Genomic DNA, 18,532 nt, shown 5'->3' with positions numbered 1-18,532 from the left:
GCTGGTTTGTGGGAATATTTAACAAAAATGATTAAGGAGAAAAAAGCGAACCAGATCACCGAAAGGCAGTCGTATTCCGCTGAATGGGAATACACTGGGCACCGCATCTAATGATCACGTTTGTCTGGGAGAAATTGATCATTATATATGCGGATGATGGTTATTACCGCTTTTTTCTGCTTCTTAATTATGTCTCAGACAGATTACCATCTGATTCACATATGTATATTTATATTAAAATACGGACAGCGTCGCAATTTACTTCATTTTATTGACGATTTAAAACTACAGTAGTTGTCTCAAACGCTTTTCAAATTACAGTACGTTACCAATTAAATTTCTGAAGTGCGTATAATGCCAATACGATATAACACAATACAGTACTGTACATAATATTCAATTCAATTTTATGTATACAGCGCATCTTCGTAACCTTACGTTGTCTGAAAGCATGATATGTTCCCAAGGCAGTCTGTGTTTCTCATCTTTCTGGCTCTTTACTGTAGGCTGTGAAAACGATCGTTTCTATTTATGTAGGCTCCTGAAACGTATGTAATATATTACCTATATTGTTAAAATACAGAAAACAACACACAGACAAATAAAAAAAGGTCATGGATTTTAAAATGGTTTGTTACTTAATACTCAGGCGCTTGTTAATATTGATTCAAAAGTTCAAAACAACAGACATGAACTTGGCACTTGCTACATTATAAGTGTGTATCAGATGTATAGTAACACTACGGAGCCCCTGTGTCTCCATATCTCTGCATCGGAAAATTAGATGAATAAGCAATGCACTTTTGTCCAATATTGCCTGTGCCCGCCCAGAAATTAGCCAGAGCTTATTAGCGAAATAACGTTACATCATGTATTATTCTGTGGGAAACGAAAGATCGATCTGCTGGCCAGATGTAATAAGAATCATAAACAATGCAGATCGTAAGTAAAGTAAAATATAAATAAAAGACTGTATTCCGTTTTGATCAATTGATCCCCCAAATAACTAATAAATTATTAACCAACAAAGTGATTGACTTATTTATCCTCCGTTGTTTCGGCTTGGCGGTGTAATTATGTGTGGAGTTTAAGCTACGATCTTAAAGTTCCCAGTTTCTATTGTGCGGTGTGACACATGAAAGTGACCAGGAGTTACAAAAGGCATGACAACCCAGGAACTTGTAAACCGGGACCAGGTTCCGTAACTTCGCTGTGAAAGCGCCTTACATATGGAATCTGTGCCAATATTATCAAGCAAACTTTTTTGACATCAAGCAAAAACAAGGCTAAAGAAAAAAACTAACTGAAGCAAAAAAAAAATGTCATCTCAAAAGTCAAAATTATAACTTGCAAACACATGATTGGTCTTTTGATTATGTTTTCATTTGTTTACGTTGCAAGCTTACTCGCTCGCGCTCCCCGACTTTTTTGTTTATAGTTCTGACATAAACGTCTCGCGTGGGCGGGTTTTTTTTTCAGAGTCGCGTCCCCATTGGCTAATACGTTTTTGACTGACAGGTCAGTTCCCCCCCACCGCGACCCTAAATAAAAATAAGAAGTGGTTTCAGAAAATGGATGTATAGTGTAATAGAAACTGTGTTGCGATATTGTAAGAGAAGAATATTGTAAGAATATTTCTGACAGTTTGACGGCTAAGGAATGCAGTGAACTACATTACTGTAATGGGAACACGTGATCTTTTAGCATGTAAATGTTGAGATTACCCAGCTCCATGCCAAAGACATGGCTGAACTTGAAGCTCACCCACAACCCAAAAACCAAACCAAAAAACACTGTTACTCATATTTATATTCAATTTGCTATTGATAAATAATTTGATAAATAATAAAACTATCTAATAAAAAATCAATTATATGTTCAATATTCATTATTTTAGTATATATTTTGGCTATTATCGTCTCACACTGTAGCCCATGATGCAGTAGATATAGCACATAGATTATGAGTTTACTCAGAAATGTCAGTCTTGATTTAATTGAACATTTTAAAAGTAGAATGTCTTATTTATTGTCCCTTGAAACCTTATCGTTTAGCCCAAGGAAGATCTAGAGTCTAGATCTACAGCTGCATCATTAGCCATGCCATTGTCTAATATAACATTGTCTAGTCCAGTGGATCCCAAACTCTCTCTGCAGGGCCCCCCTTTCCCAGATAGGAACATTATTGATCCCCCCCACCCCATTCAATCTACACAGGTTCAGAATCAAACTTTATTTAATAAAGTTTTCTAATCGAGCGAAACAAATGCAATTACAAATGGTGCAATTTCATCACTGTGGGAGAAATAACGAGCATAGTGAAGTTATGAAGAAGAATAAACAGCTGTCTCCACAGGAATGGCTGGGAAATTAACCAGCTCCCAGTCAGAAGAAAACGTAAAAGGGGATCATCTCAAGTCTCACACTTTTCCGTGGCTGGTGTGGACTTGCTTTGTGCTGCACATCTTCTCAATTCAGGGTTGCAGCTGGGAAACAGTCACTCTTAGTTCCTTTTCAATGTGCAGCTTTGATCTGTATTTTGTCTTAATAGAGACCACAGCAGAAAAGCTTACAGGTAGGATGTAACAAAAGGAAGGAGTGTGCCCACAGCTTTCCCTCCTAACACTGAGTAATCCTTCTCCACTCCAATTCAAAATGCAGCCAGTGTTTTAGACTTAAACTGCAATGAACTGTTCCTCCTCTGCAGTGCTGAAATCCTCATCTGGTGTAGCACTGAAGGGGTCTCCGATCCAGTCAAATATTTTAGGCTCCTGGAAACGTTTTTGTAGAGTGGAGAGGTGAGCTTTCATGTATGGGATCATTGTGTTCTGAAGTTTGTTGAGCTCAATGAATGTTTTCAGGTTCCCAAATGAGTCTATATTTCCCTCAGTAACTCGCTGCTCCCACATCTCCAGTTTTCTTGTGAATGATGTGATTTTATCTGCCCGATGTGGAAGGTGTGTATCGGTGCCTTGCATCTGCAGATTTAGCTCACTGAGTTTCTGAAACATGTTACTCAAGTATGCAACTTTCAGGAGGAATTTGTCATTTTTAAACTTATTGGCAAGCTCGTGACCCTCTTCCTCCATGAAAGCGCTGATCTCATCTCGGAGCTCAAATATTCTGGTAAAAACTTTCCCGCGTGACAGACAACGAGCCTCACTGTGAAACAAAGCAGCTGTGTGGTTGGAGCCCATTTCCTCGCACAGGGCAGGAAAAATCCGGACTTTGATGGTGCGTATTTTAATGCAGTTTACTGTAGCGATGACATCCGTCATTACATCGTTTAGCTCGGGACTCAGCTGTTTAGACACCGACGCTTCTCAGTGGATCATACAGTGTGTCCATCGCACATTGGGGGAGATGCGCTTCACGAGTGCTTGCAGTCCGCCCCGTTTCCCAGCCATAGCCTGAGCCCCGTCGGTGTTTATGATTTTAAGCATTTATTCTGCAGTGGCTCTGCCAGTAATTTGCTTACAGAATCCTTGAAAATTGCTGCTTGAAATCCTCAGCATCGATACATCTGATGTACGTTATGAATAAACAGTCTCTGTCACTGTCAGTAGCTTCATCCACCTGCAGCGTGAAGTGGCGTCTGTCCCGCACCTTGTCAGTCAGCTGCTCCTCTATGTCTTCTGACATGTCATGAATGCACATCGCAATCATATTGTTTTATAATGGAATTGCCTTTTACATGCTGGCTGTTGTTTCATCAATCATAGTTGCAACCATATCGATAGCGGAGGGAAGCATTAATTCCTCAGCTATTGTGTGTGGTGTTTGACAGTGAGCAATTCAGTAGGCAACTTTATATGATGCTAGTTGAGCGTTTTTAGGCAAAGATACTGTATAACTTTAGTAATGATGCTTTGTTGTGCACGGCGGTTTGTGAGTTTTCCTTTAAAGAAACCAACTGGCTTATCTTTATGCTTAGGGTTTGTTGTCTCCAGATGACGTCTTCATTTGTTTGGCTTCAGACTGTCAGCAGCGAGTATTTTCAGACACACAACACACTGTGGTCTCTCCTGGTTACCCACCATTGTCGTTGTGAAACCAAGGGCCAGATATGACTCATCATATTTTCTCTTCTTTGCTTTGGAGCTTGAACTTGCAGCTGATGAAGAGTCAGCCTCTGCTGGAGGCTTGGCTGGGTGCACAAACTTGTCCATGTTTTTGCTAGCAGTGTTCGAGTGGAACGTAGGCTATCCTATTGGCGTGCCCCCCTGCAATACCTGGGGTGCACCCCCCAGTCTGAGAACCACTGGTCTACTCTAATATAATGGGTATGGGGTTTAGGCACAACAGACTTTCTTATTCTGTAAAACACGTCACATTGCTTCCAGGTCAGGTCTGCGCTACAATCTAAGTTGAATATACTGCTATTTTACTCAAGAGATGCTTTCACAAGCTACCAAAGATGGGTGCAGGTTGACATCTAAAACTCCTGCCACCAAAATGGATAAGGGCTTTAAGCTATACGCTTCCTCATACATAAGCAACTACAAGTGAATGTATCTGCTTATGTTATCTAATGTTATTAGGATAGAGCCTTAAGAAAAATTGGATTTTATAATGTTAGCTAACGTTAGTAGTCCTGAATGGGGATAATTCAGTACGTCACTAGCAATCTAACACCAACAAGTTAATCTTAGCCGATAGAGAACTCTCTGCAAATTTCTGATTTCTTATTGTTAGCTATTAGAGCTTCATAGTCTTGCTGTTGCTTATTTTCCCCCAGTATCATACAAAGACAGGCTGAGTGGTGATGTTAGCACCTGGGCAGCCTGTCACATGGCTATGAGGAAGCCACACAGCCTGAGAGTAACTTTAGGGATGTGTTGGGTGTTCTGTTGGAGTTCTCAGTCTGTTCCAGTTCAGGGACAGTATTTATCAAGCTTCTTAGGATATAAGTAGGAGTAGAATGATCAGTGATCATGACCCGGCCCCCTTGACTAATAATATTATGGTTCTTTATGGCATATTTGTGGTTCTCCCCTATTTATAAATTCATGTCTCACATTATATATCCATAATATCCAAAGATTTCATGTGATGGAAACTTATGGTTGAAATTCCTTGATTTTGTGCATTATAATATACAGCAGAAATCACTGCTAGGATTGTCCCACTTCTAGAACTTTACTGGTCATGACAAGTACATTTTCTTCTTCTCACTAACATTTGGATATTTAAATCCAATAAAATGCCAACAATAAAAACCAATAACTTTCTCCTTCTCAGACAAGTGGATGTAATGAGACCTGGTTTCTGGTTCGGTCATGTGACCTTTGATATAACCCCTATTAAAATACACAGTTTGTTACTAGTGTGGTATTTGTGTGTTTGATGTTGATCTGCCCGGCAACTAGATGGCCAGCCATTGGTTCAGGTGTCGGATTCCTGGTCATCCCTATTCATGAACTTGATGAGAATACCATCAAGAAATCGCCAGACCACCGCAAAGCCCAGTAAAGAAACCAGTCCTGAAGCCTGCTGGTGAAGACCTGCTACCCAACAGTGAACTGCAACCCCAAGACAAAACCTTTTACCTTAAACCTTCACAAAGAGAGAAATTCAAAGGGGCTCCACTCCAACAACCGCTCAAAACACCGCACCTTCTGGAGTGCTACCATTCCCTCAGCTCATCACCTCTACAACCTACTGTCATCCACCTAAAGAAACAGATTCATATACTACATCTGTCATGTTAGTTGTCGTGTTAGTTAAGAATAAATGCATGTTTTTTTACACAACTTCAGCCTCCGTTCATTGAGTGCTCACTGCCTCTGTGCGAACTGGCTGTTACGCTCTGAAACCTCAAACTCGCCTGAAATATCATGAGACTCTCTCTCTCAACAGCCATGAGGGGAACTTTGCTACCAATCATTTACATGATCTGGTAATGCAGCTCACTGGACGTGCATTCTAACACAGGTTACTAAGTGATATTGGTAATTGGTAAATCCCATTTAAGTCTCACATTTGCAAACTCACGGAGATTCACAGTTGAGTTTGGAGGAACCAACCATTCGGTATAACCGCACTGAACTGCTGGAATTCATGGACACTTTGTTGATATAGATATAAGTAGGCAGCTACAAGTTCATAACGTCTTTCGGACGTTATTTAATGAGGCCATAAAGCAAAGATACATGTCAACCAGAAATCTTTGTGCCGACTGACCACCAGTAGCGAATAAGTTAACCTCATGAAATTTTTAAATGTGAAGAAAATAAATCGATGGATGAAGGAAAATAACACATAATTTCGATTCTATGTTTGATAAGAAAATAAACTAATTAGAAGCCATCAATTAACAAATCAATAACAAATAGCCGTTGCCATCGATGACTATGTTGTTTTGGATTGCAGTGATTCTCAGCTATCAGTCCGTCATATAACATTAGTGGGTGGCCTGTCAGTCAGCTCAAAAGCTTGAGTGCCTAAATGAAGATGTACAGAGGTCTGTTTCTCTTCATTTAATGTAATGTAACATATAACAGTAGTCAGTGTTGACGTAGACAAACTTGGTCTCCCAGACAGCTTTCCAACATGTACTCTAAATGTTTTCATGCTGCATGTTGGCAAGCCATTAGCTTCTGTCATCTTGGCCAGATTGTTTTGTTACCCCACCTCTTTTACATATCCACTGGCCAGGGGACACACGGTATAAGCATGTATTTCATACAACTAAATGGATTTTGTTGCAGTTTTATTTGCCTAGACATTGCTGGGCTGACTGTACTTTAAGATGACGGCTATCATAGGGCATTATGGTGTGTGTATGCGTTTCATTTTAATATATTAAACTTCTTTTTCATAGCATTGCTTAGGGAAGTTCTTATGAAACTTGAGATGGTGTTTGATCAACAAAAAATCATTATTGGTCTTGGGCTAAGTTGTTGGACCTAGGCATTGACGAAGGTCTGCTGCCCCTGCAAGACCTTCATCAACTCAGTCTGGAGCAGAGGATGCAGCAGGATCCAGACCTTAAACTAAAACTGATGAGCATTTCTCAGGGTCGGCATGGTGATGCAGTGGTTGGCACTGTTGCCTCATATCTCTGGGACCCAGGTTTGAGTCTCAGCCTGAGTCACATGCGTGTGGAGTTTGCATGTTCTCCCCATGTCCTCGTGGGGTTTCCTCTGGGTACTCCGGTTTCCCCCACAGTCCAAAAACATGCTGAGGCTAATTGGAGTTACTAAATTGCCCATAGGTGTGTGTGTGTGAGTGAATGGTGTGTGAGTGTGCCCTGCGATGGGCTGGCCCCCCATCCTGGGTTGTTCCCTGCCTCGTGCCCATTGCTTCCTGGATAGGCTCCGGACCCCCCGCGACCCAGTAGGATAAGCGGTTTGGAAAATAGATGGATGGATGGATTTCTCAGGGTTTTTTTTATATAATAAACAGATTGCATTCTATTCTGATGGTGCTTCTGAAACTAGAAGTGATCGTCTTTTAGGATTATTTCTGTTAGGGCCTTGGGGGTGAGAACACAAAATGGCATCCAGAGGGCGGTCTGTTCATTCAGCCTTACCTCTAGTGCCAAGCCCCACATCTCAGCATCTCACCAGCTGTTGCGCGGCAGGGGGTGGTTAGCGCCATGCCTTTCACCTGTTTTAAAAGCACTTTAGAACAACATGCACCAACACCACATCTGAGCGGGCGAAGGGGGGCATGGGGTCTTTTCACACCCCCATTCTCTGTTCGCCATTTGGAGCTGGGGGCTGAGAGGAACAGCTGGCCGCCTGGCCGGGGTCTGAGCTGCTGGGCTTCTCGGCTGCTGCGGGGTCCTGGGTGGTCTTCTGGTCTCCTCGCCAGAGGAAACAATAGGGGTCCACATAGAGTATATATGGGGAGTGAGAGTATGTGTACAGCATTCATTTCTGTGTGTCTAAATGTTGGGTGAATGTGTAAATATTTGTTTATGTGTGCATGAGGGTGGGAACGTATGCTTGTATATGTGTGTGCCTGTTTGTTTATACACACATGTCAGGTTGGGTCCTAGACTCCACCTGAAATAACATTTCGGACTCTATTCCCCCCCGCCACACTCCCTGCTGGTGGATGGGGCCCCCGGCCGCTGGTGCGTTGGTGGTTCTCGATGTCCGGGACTGGGTGCTCGGGTGGGTGCTGGTTTCACCTTCAGCGGTTGCCTGGCGGGGTCTTGCCCTCCTGGCTCGGTCGGGCCCTTGCTGGCGGGTTGGGGCGCCCTTGGATCTCTGGGCTCGGGGCCCGGTCTGCCCTGGTGGGGCCGGCCGCTGGTGGAGCCTGCGGGCTCGCCTCCAGGCCCCCTGGGGCTCCTGCACTGTGGCTGCCGGATGGCCTCCCTCCAGAGCTCTCCTCTGCCCTTTTCTGGGTGAGGGCTGCTATTCTCCCTGTGGTGGTCCTCTGGGGCTCCCATGCCCTGGGGGGCCTCTGCATGTCTGGGGCCCGGGTCTCCTCTGTGTCTGCTTCATGTCCTGAGGGGTGGGGCTCCGCACACACACTACTAGACATTTACATGGAGAAATCTTTTGAACACCAGCGCGCTCACACACACAGGTGTACAAACTGGTACTCACAGACACACACTGTCTCGGCTGTTGCTTCTTAACATGGTCATTGTGATTCGTACAGATGTTGGTTGTTTTCTCTCATCAGCAGGTATTGAAGCAGATTATCTGTGTTTTTTTTTCCTCTTTTCCCTCCCTCTGTATTTCCCTTCTTCTCAGTTTTCGTCCTTCTTTCCCCCTCTTTCTCCCTCTCATGAGGAAATAAATAAAAATAAATAAATAGAAATAAAGTAGTCCTCCGCAGAGCGGGGGTGGTGGAGGGAAAAAAAAAAATAAATAAATAAAAATCCCTGATGACGAGAGGACAGGGCCACTGTGCTACACGCACAGCCAGACAGTCAAAATAGGAGGCACAACGGGCCCCATCAGTCAGCGCGTGCACGACTACTATACTACAGGCGAAGCCGCCCCCTAAAAGCAGTCTGACTGCCAGGCACTTACCCCCACCGTCCAAGTACAGCAGTGATGCTGACTCGACTAGGGGACCACGACAGAGCAACGCGACGCCCCAACCAATGATACCCGGCCTAACGGAAGCAGTGGAGAAGAAGACGTCGCCCGCCCATACGTCTCGCACCCGATCAATAAAAGCCCCATCCCACCCAGTCTCCTGGAGACATAAAACGGTAGTGTCTTTGCACATTATTAAAATAGCCTGCACCTTTGCCCAGGAGCACAGCCCCAGGGCATTCAAAGAAGTCAATAAAAGAGTCATTTTAAAAGCAGGCACAAGGAGACACGATAAAACCAGTAAAACGGGGCACGGAGCTAAAACACACACAAAACCACTGAAAGCGAGACGTCCCCACACCAGATAAAACCGCCAGCACCACCACCCGCCACCCAACTCAATGAGCGGGCGACGTCAGGGATAAAAGACACAGAGCGCACCGGATAAAAAGGAAATAAAACAATAAAACTGATAAATAAATGATCAAGAAATAAGTATACCCACAGACAACAAAAACATAAAACAGGGGATGGGGCGCTAAGGGATGATGGTAAATCATAAAAATAAACCAAACAAAATAAATAGACAAGAAACATACATAAAAAAAAAGGAAACAGAAAACCACAAAGCATTCAGTTAAAAGTCATCGCCATCGCCCGGACCCGAGCTTGCAGCACTGCCGCAGACTGCATCTTCTCCTTCTGCTGGTGAAACGAAAACACGATGTTGTAAATAAGGCAGTCGTGGGATTCGAACCCACACCTCCCAAGAAACGAGAGTTTAAATCCAGCTCCTTGGACCGCTCGGCCACACTACCCACGTTATTCCTTATTTTGCAATTCGGCTCATATGAAGAACCTTTATATACAATAGGTATCCTAAGAGAAACAGGCAGGTCTTGTACGCTGATTTGTGTTGAACCGTTATCGAACTCCAATAAGTCGGCCTCAAGAGAAAGTCACATTAGACACCCACATGCATTTTTAGCGTGAGGAAACTCTCTCTAGACATATACAGACAACCAGGCTTCTTAGAAGTTAAATATGGCAGCGGTGGGATTCGAACCCACGCCTCCGAAGAGACTGGAGCCTTAATCCAGCGCCTTTTTCTTCTTTTTTTTTTATTAAACACTCAGACAGACAGCGCTGCACATATGCCACCAGCAAAGGGCAGTACAGGGAGGCAGGGTCGGGACAGGGGCAAGCCTACCGCCCAGAACCCCACTCAGCAGTCTTCATCATGGAGGCGTGCTTTAATAGAAAAAGTCAATGAATAAAACCATAATTAAACAATACAATTAAAAGCCAATTTACCGAAAGACAAACAACACAAACCCGAAAAAAAGTTAATAAATCCCACCCCGCAAATTAAATAAAACAAATAGTAAAAGAATACAGACAGAAAAAAAAACCTAAAAAACATCCCAAACCAAACGCCCACCCACAAAAGAAAGAAAAAGAACCCGGTTTACATAATCATGCAAAAACCGGGGCAAGTCATGAGGCCCGGCAGATAATAAAAGCACCTTAGTTAAAACCATCCGCAACCGTCGCTTACAAATCAAAACAGGGTCTAAAACAACACCAGCGTAGCGAGCCTTGTTACGCCGCAGCCACACAGCGTATTTGGCTACGGTTAAAAACAAATTTAAAAAGGTGCTGGCGGGGTGACACTTTTCCATTCCAAATAAAAACATGACTTGCCACCCCGCCTCAGTAAAATCAGGCACAGGCCCCACCGCCCGGCAACCTTGTCCACCACTCCTAGAGCCCAGACAATAAAATCCACTAACTATTTACAGCCAAAGAACATGTGTGTGAGGCCCTCCTCCACGTCCCGGCACACTGGGCAGAGCGGAGACGCGCCCAAGCCCAGTCTATGCAGGCTCCACATTGTCAGTAGGGCATTGTGCCTCTGTCTGTAATCAAAATAGGCGAGGGCTGGGTCCACTGGGCAGGCCAGCACATTACCCCACAGCAGGACAGGCTCCAGGGCAGGGAAGCGGGTGCTCCAAAACTCCTGCGCCACCGGAGGGGCAAAAGCACGTTGCCTGCAGAGGCGGCTGAAATCGCGGGTCACACACGCCCCTAGAGGGACTAGAGACCCGGCCATCCGCCTCACATACACCGCGGGAAAACGAGGGGCCACATCGCGGGGTCCACCAATGCGCTCAATGGCGCGCACCCAGTCAGGAGGGAGGGCAGCCCGAGCAGCCAGACACTGCCTGGTGACAGTGACCCTAGAGGCCCTCCCGAACACCACCTCAACCTGGTCGTAAATCGCTGCGGGCGGCAAGAAGCCAGGGCGCACCTCATAGAAGAGGTCTCTCACCTGACGCACTCCGGCTGCCCACCAGTGCCGGAAGTCGAGGGGCCGCCCCACGGAGAGGATGCGCGGGTTCAGCAGCAGCGGCTGCCGTAGAAGAAGCTGCCGCCCCTCAGGCACCACAACAGTGTGCTCCTGGAACTCACCCCACGCCAGCAAGAGCTTCTCATAATGGGAGGGGATGCCATGCATCATGCCGGGCCGGAGGCGCATCCATAGGGCGTCTTCAGCCAGCTCACTCCCAGCACACTGTACCAGACGGAGCGAGAGCACCTCCTTCCAAAGGGAGGGGCGACCCTCGTCCAGAAAGGCCTGTAGCATCCGCACACACAGGGCCTTCGACCGAACCATGGGGTCCAGGAGGCCCAGTCCACCCCTGTCCGGGGGCCAATCAAGGCTGCGTAAGCCACCATGACTCTGCCCCCTCCCCCCAGAGGAAGCGCAGGATGACTTTCCGCAACCGGGCGTAATGTACGTGGGGCAGGGGAGTAACACTCAGGTGATACCACAGGACTGATAACACCAAAGCATTGAGCAGGAACACCTTCTGCTGCAGAGAGAGGATGCGGCCCGACCACCCGGCCAGCCGCCGCTCCACATCACCCGTCAGGTCGTCCCACATCCTCCCCATAGCAACCTCAGTGCTCACCCCGAGCAGGACGCCCAGGAGGCGCACCTCCCCCTCAGCCTCAGTCAGGCCCAGCTCAGCGGGCAGACGCTCAACCGAGCCCAAACGCAGGTAGACCAACTTATGCAGGTTAACCCTGGCCCCAGTGACGTCACAGTACCGCTGAACGCTGCGCAACGCAGCCCCCACACTGGCCGCATTGGGCACGAGTAGGGTGGTGTCATCAGCGTGCTGAAAGACAAGGGGGGCAGTACATGTCAGGCCGATGGGCACCCTAGCAGCACCAAGGGCAGAGGCCACCAGGAGGCCGAGGGGTTCGACCGCCAAGGTATACAAGGCGGCCGACAGGGGGCAGCCCTGCCGCACTGACCGCGTCATTCGGAAGGAGGCTGTCACATAGCCATTACAGGCGACTGCGGACATGGCGGAACCGCACAAGAGGCGCATCCAGGTGAGGAAGCCTGGGCCGAAACCAAATACCTCCAGCACACGCAGAAGGTATGGGTGCTCGACCCTGTCAAAAGCCTTGGCGAAGTTCAGCTTCACCAAGTAACCAGGCGTACCTGCCGTCTCCATGTAACCCACTGCCGCCTGCACATCCCGGATGGTGTCCAGGATGCTGCGGCCCATCACTCCGTACGTCTGGGTGGTGCGGATGAGAGACGGCACCACCCAACTGAGGCGGGAGGCCAAGACCGATGCCAACACCTTGTAATCGGTATTGAGCATGGTGAGGGGCCGGTAATTTGCTAGATGCCCCCTGTCTCCTGTATGATTAAAAAGCAGCTTTACCAACCCCAGCCGCATGGAGCCACAGATCTCACCACGGGCGAGAACGTCGCTATAAACGGCCTGCAACACAGGCACAATAACACCCTTAAAGGCCCTATAGAAGTCTGCCGTCAGACCATCAGAGCCAGGACACTTACGCGGCTGAAGCTGGTCTATGGCTGCCTCAATCTCATCCTCGGACAAGGGGGCATCACACAGGGCCACATCCTCCGGAGTGAGGCGCGCCTCCAGCAGGTCCATAAGGGGGGAGAGGGCATCCAAATCAGGGCACTCACTGGTAAACATGGCAGCCCAGTAACCATGCACTGCGCGCAGAACACCGGGCGTGTCAGTCACCAGAAGGCCATCAGGGCAGCGCACGGACCGGAGCAGTCTCGCAGCACCCCTGGACTCCTCCAACGCCTTAAAATAGCGGGGGGAGAGTTCTCCCGGGGCGACAAAACGCACCCCACTCCGCAGTGCCACCCCAGCATACCCCCGCTCAAAGAGGAGAGCCAGCTCATCTTGCAGCACCGAGACCCTATCACTAACAATACAGTCCTTTAAAAGGGAGGGATTCAAAATCCACGTCCCTTGCCCACGCTGCACCGACCCAGAATCGAGAGCGCAGATGAAATATTCATGATCGCTTAAAGCGCACTCCCGATAATACAAAGCACGGACGCGGGCAGCGACAGCAGGGGACACTAAAGCGTAATCCAGCCTGCTTCCCTGCAATACTCCCCTGATGCCTGTCCTGGAGAGAACACGCACGCCGGGGTTGCGATCCATCCACAGATCCGCAAGCTGACAGGCACGCATCATATAGAGGAGTGCAGCTCGCCCCATAACAGGCCGCATGGCAGCCCCCGCCCCGCATGTCCAGGTGAGTCAGGGATACGTTGAAATCCCCGATGACGAGAGGACAGGGCCACTGTGCTAGACGCGCAGCCAGACAGTTAAAATAGGAGGCACAACGGGCCCCATCAGTCAGCGCGTGCACGACTACTATACTACAGGCAAAGCCGCCCCCTAAAAGCAGTCTGACTGCCAGGCACTTACCCCCACCATCCAAGTGCTGACTCGACTAGGGGGCCACGACAGAGCAGCGTGACTCCCCAACCAATGATACCCGGTCTTACGGAGGCGGTGGAGAAGAAGACGTCGCCCACCCATACGTCTCGCACCCAATCTATAAAAGCCCCATCCCAGCCAGTCTCCTGGAGGCATAAAACGGTAGTGTCTTTGCACATTGTTAAAATAGCCTGCACCTTCGGGAGCACAGCCCCCGGGCATTCAAGGATGTCAATAAAAACCCCAGCACCATCACCCGCCACCCAACCCAATGAGCGGGCGACGTCAGGGATAAACCAATAATATCTCACCGGATAAAAAGGAAATAAAACAATAAAACTCATAAATAAACCATCAATAAATAAGTACAACACCAAACAAAAAAAAAAAAACTAAAAACATGGGATGGGGCGCTAAGGGACGATGGCAAAACAAAAAAATAATCCAAACACAATAACCACAACTATTCAGTTAAAAGCCATCGCCATCATCCAGACCCGAGCTCGCAGCACGCAGGGCCGCGTGAGCTGCCGCAGACTGCCTCCTCTCCTTCTGCCTTCGAAGCGCAGCCGTGATGTCAGGCAGGGGGTGCTGACGAAGAGCCCCAGACCGGGCGATTCTGAATGCTTAGTCTTAGCTAGGGCCTTTCCAGGCCTCCACAGGCGTTGCATTCAGTACTGTTGAAATCGTAGGTGAGCCCTGGTCTAGGGCATCTAAAAGGCGGTAAGTCTCGCTTCCCATGGAGGGCGTCGCCCAGGACGCAGCTGATGGGGAGGGAGAGGGAGACGGGGGAGGGGGGGCAGCATCAGACCGTCCATCGGCCAGGTGTGACGCCTGGCACACTCCACCCGCAGCCCGAGCGGCGAGCACAGAGTCAGTCACAGGGGAAGACAGGGGAAGGGGCTCCGGGATCAAGGGCTGGGAGACAGGCATCTGAGGTGAGGTGAGCTCGGCCACACTACCTGCACTTTTTTACAAAAAAAAGAAAGAAAAAAAAGGGTTATTTCTGTTGCAGTCAATATGGTTAGAATGAACGTCTGAACATGCCCTATATGAGGATGATGTATTGCCATGTGACAATGCTGTGTATGACATAATGCTTTGTGATGTAATGCTGTGTAACTGAAACGATTACTTGCTGAATATGTACACATAATAGAGTGCTGTTTACCATGATCAGCCAATCATGTAAGCATGGATCACAACAGGGCTACTTATTTTGGGAAAGGCAGTTTTAATGCTGTGTCACTGGCGGAAGACCGACTGGAATCAATCCAGTATGTTGTGTGTCTCCAAGTATGACTGAAGTTGAGCAGTGACTGTCTTCTCCAGAACTTTTGCCAAAAATGGAATGTAAGTCAGGTCTGTAATTGCTAAGCTAGATTTGAAGCAGCATAAAAATGTATGCATACGTGGAACAGATCAGGCAGTGTCGTATCCTGCACATACTTGGTAAAAGGAAGCATATGTACTTGACCGTACTTGTGTGCTCATGTACCTGTTTTACCTCATCTTCCATTGCTGAAGAGCAGTTCCAAGACTAAAAACACAAGTACATGAGGACGGTAAATGTTGGTCTTGCTCCACCCCAAATGTCAAGCATACATTGGATGCATCCTTGCCAAAAGAGAACAATTCCATGATTCATTGCGCCCCAAGTTCGTTCTTGGAAGGCAAGTTAACAGACCAATTATAGCAAGATCACAAGTACAGTCTTTGAATTCCTGATACAGAGATTCACCCACTGACTTTTTAACTTGTGCAGAGCAGATCCTGCTTCTGGGTATGGAGTGGAGGTATGGCCAAGTGCAAGTCTGATGTCATTTTGTAGGCGGTTTTCTAGCATTTTAGATCATCCGTTTCCCTCGGCAAAAAGCCTAAGAGGAAAGTGAACGGGATTTCAGGAATTGGGCAAAAATAATATCTGTGATTCAGATGAGCGTTAAAAAACCTCAACATTTTGTGGTATGAGAACTCATTTGTTCCTGGTTGCATTTTGACAATTTTTTATGTTTCTTGACATCACTGAAAATGCAAGTAGACTTTCTATTTTCTGTTGTGCATTGAAAAAGCATTACAAACATGGGTCTAAATGTTAAAAAAAAGGCATAATACATTATGGCCATGTGTTTTGTGCATTATGAATGCTTCATGAAGCTGCCGTCTGTTTTTTTTGTTTTTCTGATTTGGTTTTGAAATGGAAAATTCAAAGAATGAACGATACACATATTATGCACGGATTCAAAACACTCCCATCCTACAGCAACTCTGAAGGGGCACAGCTCACTAATGGTACTTATCACAACACACAAGAAGTACTAATACTGTGTATGTGTAAGTCTGTTACAGTACATTAGTGCAAAAATTTCACATAAAAATTTTTCAGAAAATATAACAGAGCTTTTTAAGCTACTTTATATTTGTATCCAAATCCATTTCGCTATTTTGACAGCGAAAAAAAAAAACTTTGCATCAGTGCAAGGCACTAAAAGGTTGTCCTGACTGTTTTAATGTTTCAGAGGTATGTTTAGGCGTAACAGGCAATGAACCAATGAGAATGAACCACCTCAGCTTTAGAAGGCAGCAGTGCATGAGCTACAGCAGATTGCTATTACAATGGTGCCTTTGCCTGCCAAGCCTGATCAGTTTTCATCTGTGAAAACAGACCTGCTCTTGCTGGAGCACATCATTTATGGGAGGACCACTGTTCCAGCTCAGCCTTCCAAGGTGAAACAGGCATGGGATGTAGCAGTGAGTATGTCCTCGTTTTCTGACATCAGCAGACCATCCGCTCAGTGCTGAAAGCGGTATAATGATGTCAGAAGATAGGGAAACCAGAAGCTCCCTGCTGAACCTGGTGTGTTTAAATATCCATGTGTTTGGCACGACTGAATGGTTTGGAGTCTGCAATCTCAGCAGCTGGAGCCAGAGTCTCAGATCTCCGGAGTGCAGGGCAAACTTAATGGTCCGCTTATGTGTAAGGCTACAGTACATGTTCACCCACCCAGGACACGGTATGTTAATAGAGCAAAGCCTAGTAAGTTGATAGTGCTCAAGCTCCTTTAGTGCAACTCCTTTGCTATTATTTCATGTGTGAAATCCAAATATGGTACTATAACCAATAATACTTATGAAATCAATGATTGCAAAAAATAAGGCTCCCAAGAATTCAAGCTGAAGTGTTGCAATATCCTATTGGCCACTGTTAGCCCATCCTCTGTTTCGTATGCTGTCCTTGGCCATGAAGTCTTCTCAACTCTATTACTCTATAAACTCTGTGATAATTTCGTTACTTTTAAAACATGGCAAGAACCCTGCTGATTGTTCCAGCTATCGTCACCTGTCCTTAATGAATTCAGATGTGAAGCTGCTAGAGAAGGTGTTAGCTTACCTTTAATCGATAATAGCTAAACTTATAAATCCTGAACAGGTCAGGTCAGGTCAGGGCGGGGAGTGTGTGCTGATGCAGCATGTCGCCACACCCACCACATGGGGAAACTCCTTGGGATCTCGGCTGGCGACCCCCCAGGCAGCCACACGGTCCAGTCCCACCCTCTGGAGATGGCCATCCATCTGCCGCAGCCATGTGTTACGTGGGCGTCCCCTCGGCCTGGTCCAGCCACTCAGGTTATCAGCAATGAGGATCCCATGAGCCGGATCATCCTCAGAGAAACACCATAGCACCGTAACTGACGCTCCATCACAAAGCAGGTAACGTGCCTCATTCGGGACTCCTCTAGCAACTGCTCCTTCATCACAAAATCAAACCAGCGATACCCAAGGATTCTCCAAAGAGACAGTACCTTACATTACAACAAGGAAGGAATAGTATTGGTCTCTCCAAGATTCTGAATTAAAAAAAAATAATCGACTTAATCTTACTGATGTAACCTGTATTATGTCATTACATATCTCGTTTTGATAATACAGTATATTGATACTCTGTAAACATTCAAAAATTGGTCCGTCTTGTTTCATTGTCACCCAAAAACTTCACAACTGTATCGAGAAAGGATCTGCAGCACTTCCGCGTGCATCATAACAATTGTAACTGCATTTACAGTTTTGATTTGAACATTCAAAGCAGCTCAGTTCCGCAGTTTTCACCCTCCCTGAGGTTGATCCGGCTTTTATTTAAATTTTACTTTACACTGTAGAAGGTAACACTTGTTCTCTATTAAAATATATCAGGGTCCTTTACTTGTATGTCATTATCCTGTTAAATTAATTAAAATAATGAGTAATGGTCTCCTTTTACATGATATAATTCTAATACTAAGTTAGGTGAGTAAAGTGGACTTGTAACGTTGCATTGCTGGAGAGAAAAAGCCGAGTCGAGCTTTGCACATGTGCAGTGATGTAGCAGGAGTTTCCATTGACTAGAATCTTCCACGTGGACTTGGCAGTCTGGGAGCATAAGCTTTTCTAGGTAAGTTGTTCGACATGAATGTTTAAATTTATTAGGTTAAATTTCACAATTTACAATCGCATATTTACAGGTACAGGCAATAGCGTTGTCACAGCGTCATGTTAGGCCAAAGTTAACCCGCTACAAGTTTTAACGCTAGCTAACTTTAATGTTAGCTAGTTAATATGAACCTTAAACAGTGAAGTATGAAGTCATACAAAAAACAAAAAAGGTGACATCTTACAGTCGTGTTCTACTTGCTCTCAAACATTTTTAGTTTTGATTCAGTTTGATAAAAAGCCAACGTGTAAAGCTGTTCATCTT

General features: G+C 46.3%; 1 protein-coding gene across 1 annotated transcript in view; it reads right to left on the bottom strand.

The window, feature by feature from the left end:
- The window catches only part of LOC125709648 (serine/threonine-protein kinase pim-1-like), a 66,231-nt gene that overhangs the window by 12,207 nt on the left and 35,492 nt on the right, over positions 1-18,532 (bottom strand). The window lies entirely within an intron of this gene.

Source organism: Brienomyrus brachyistius, chromosome 16, assembly GCF_023856365.1.
Source record: "Brienomyrus brachyistius isolate T26 chromosome 16, BBRACH_0.4, whole genome shotgun sequence".
NCBI lineage: Eukaryota > Metazoa > Chordata > Actinopteri > Osteoglossiformes > Mormyridae > Brienomyrus > Brienomyrus brachyistius.
This window is presented reverse-complemented; position numbering and strand designations above follow the sequence as displayed.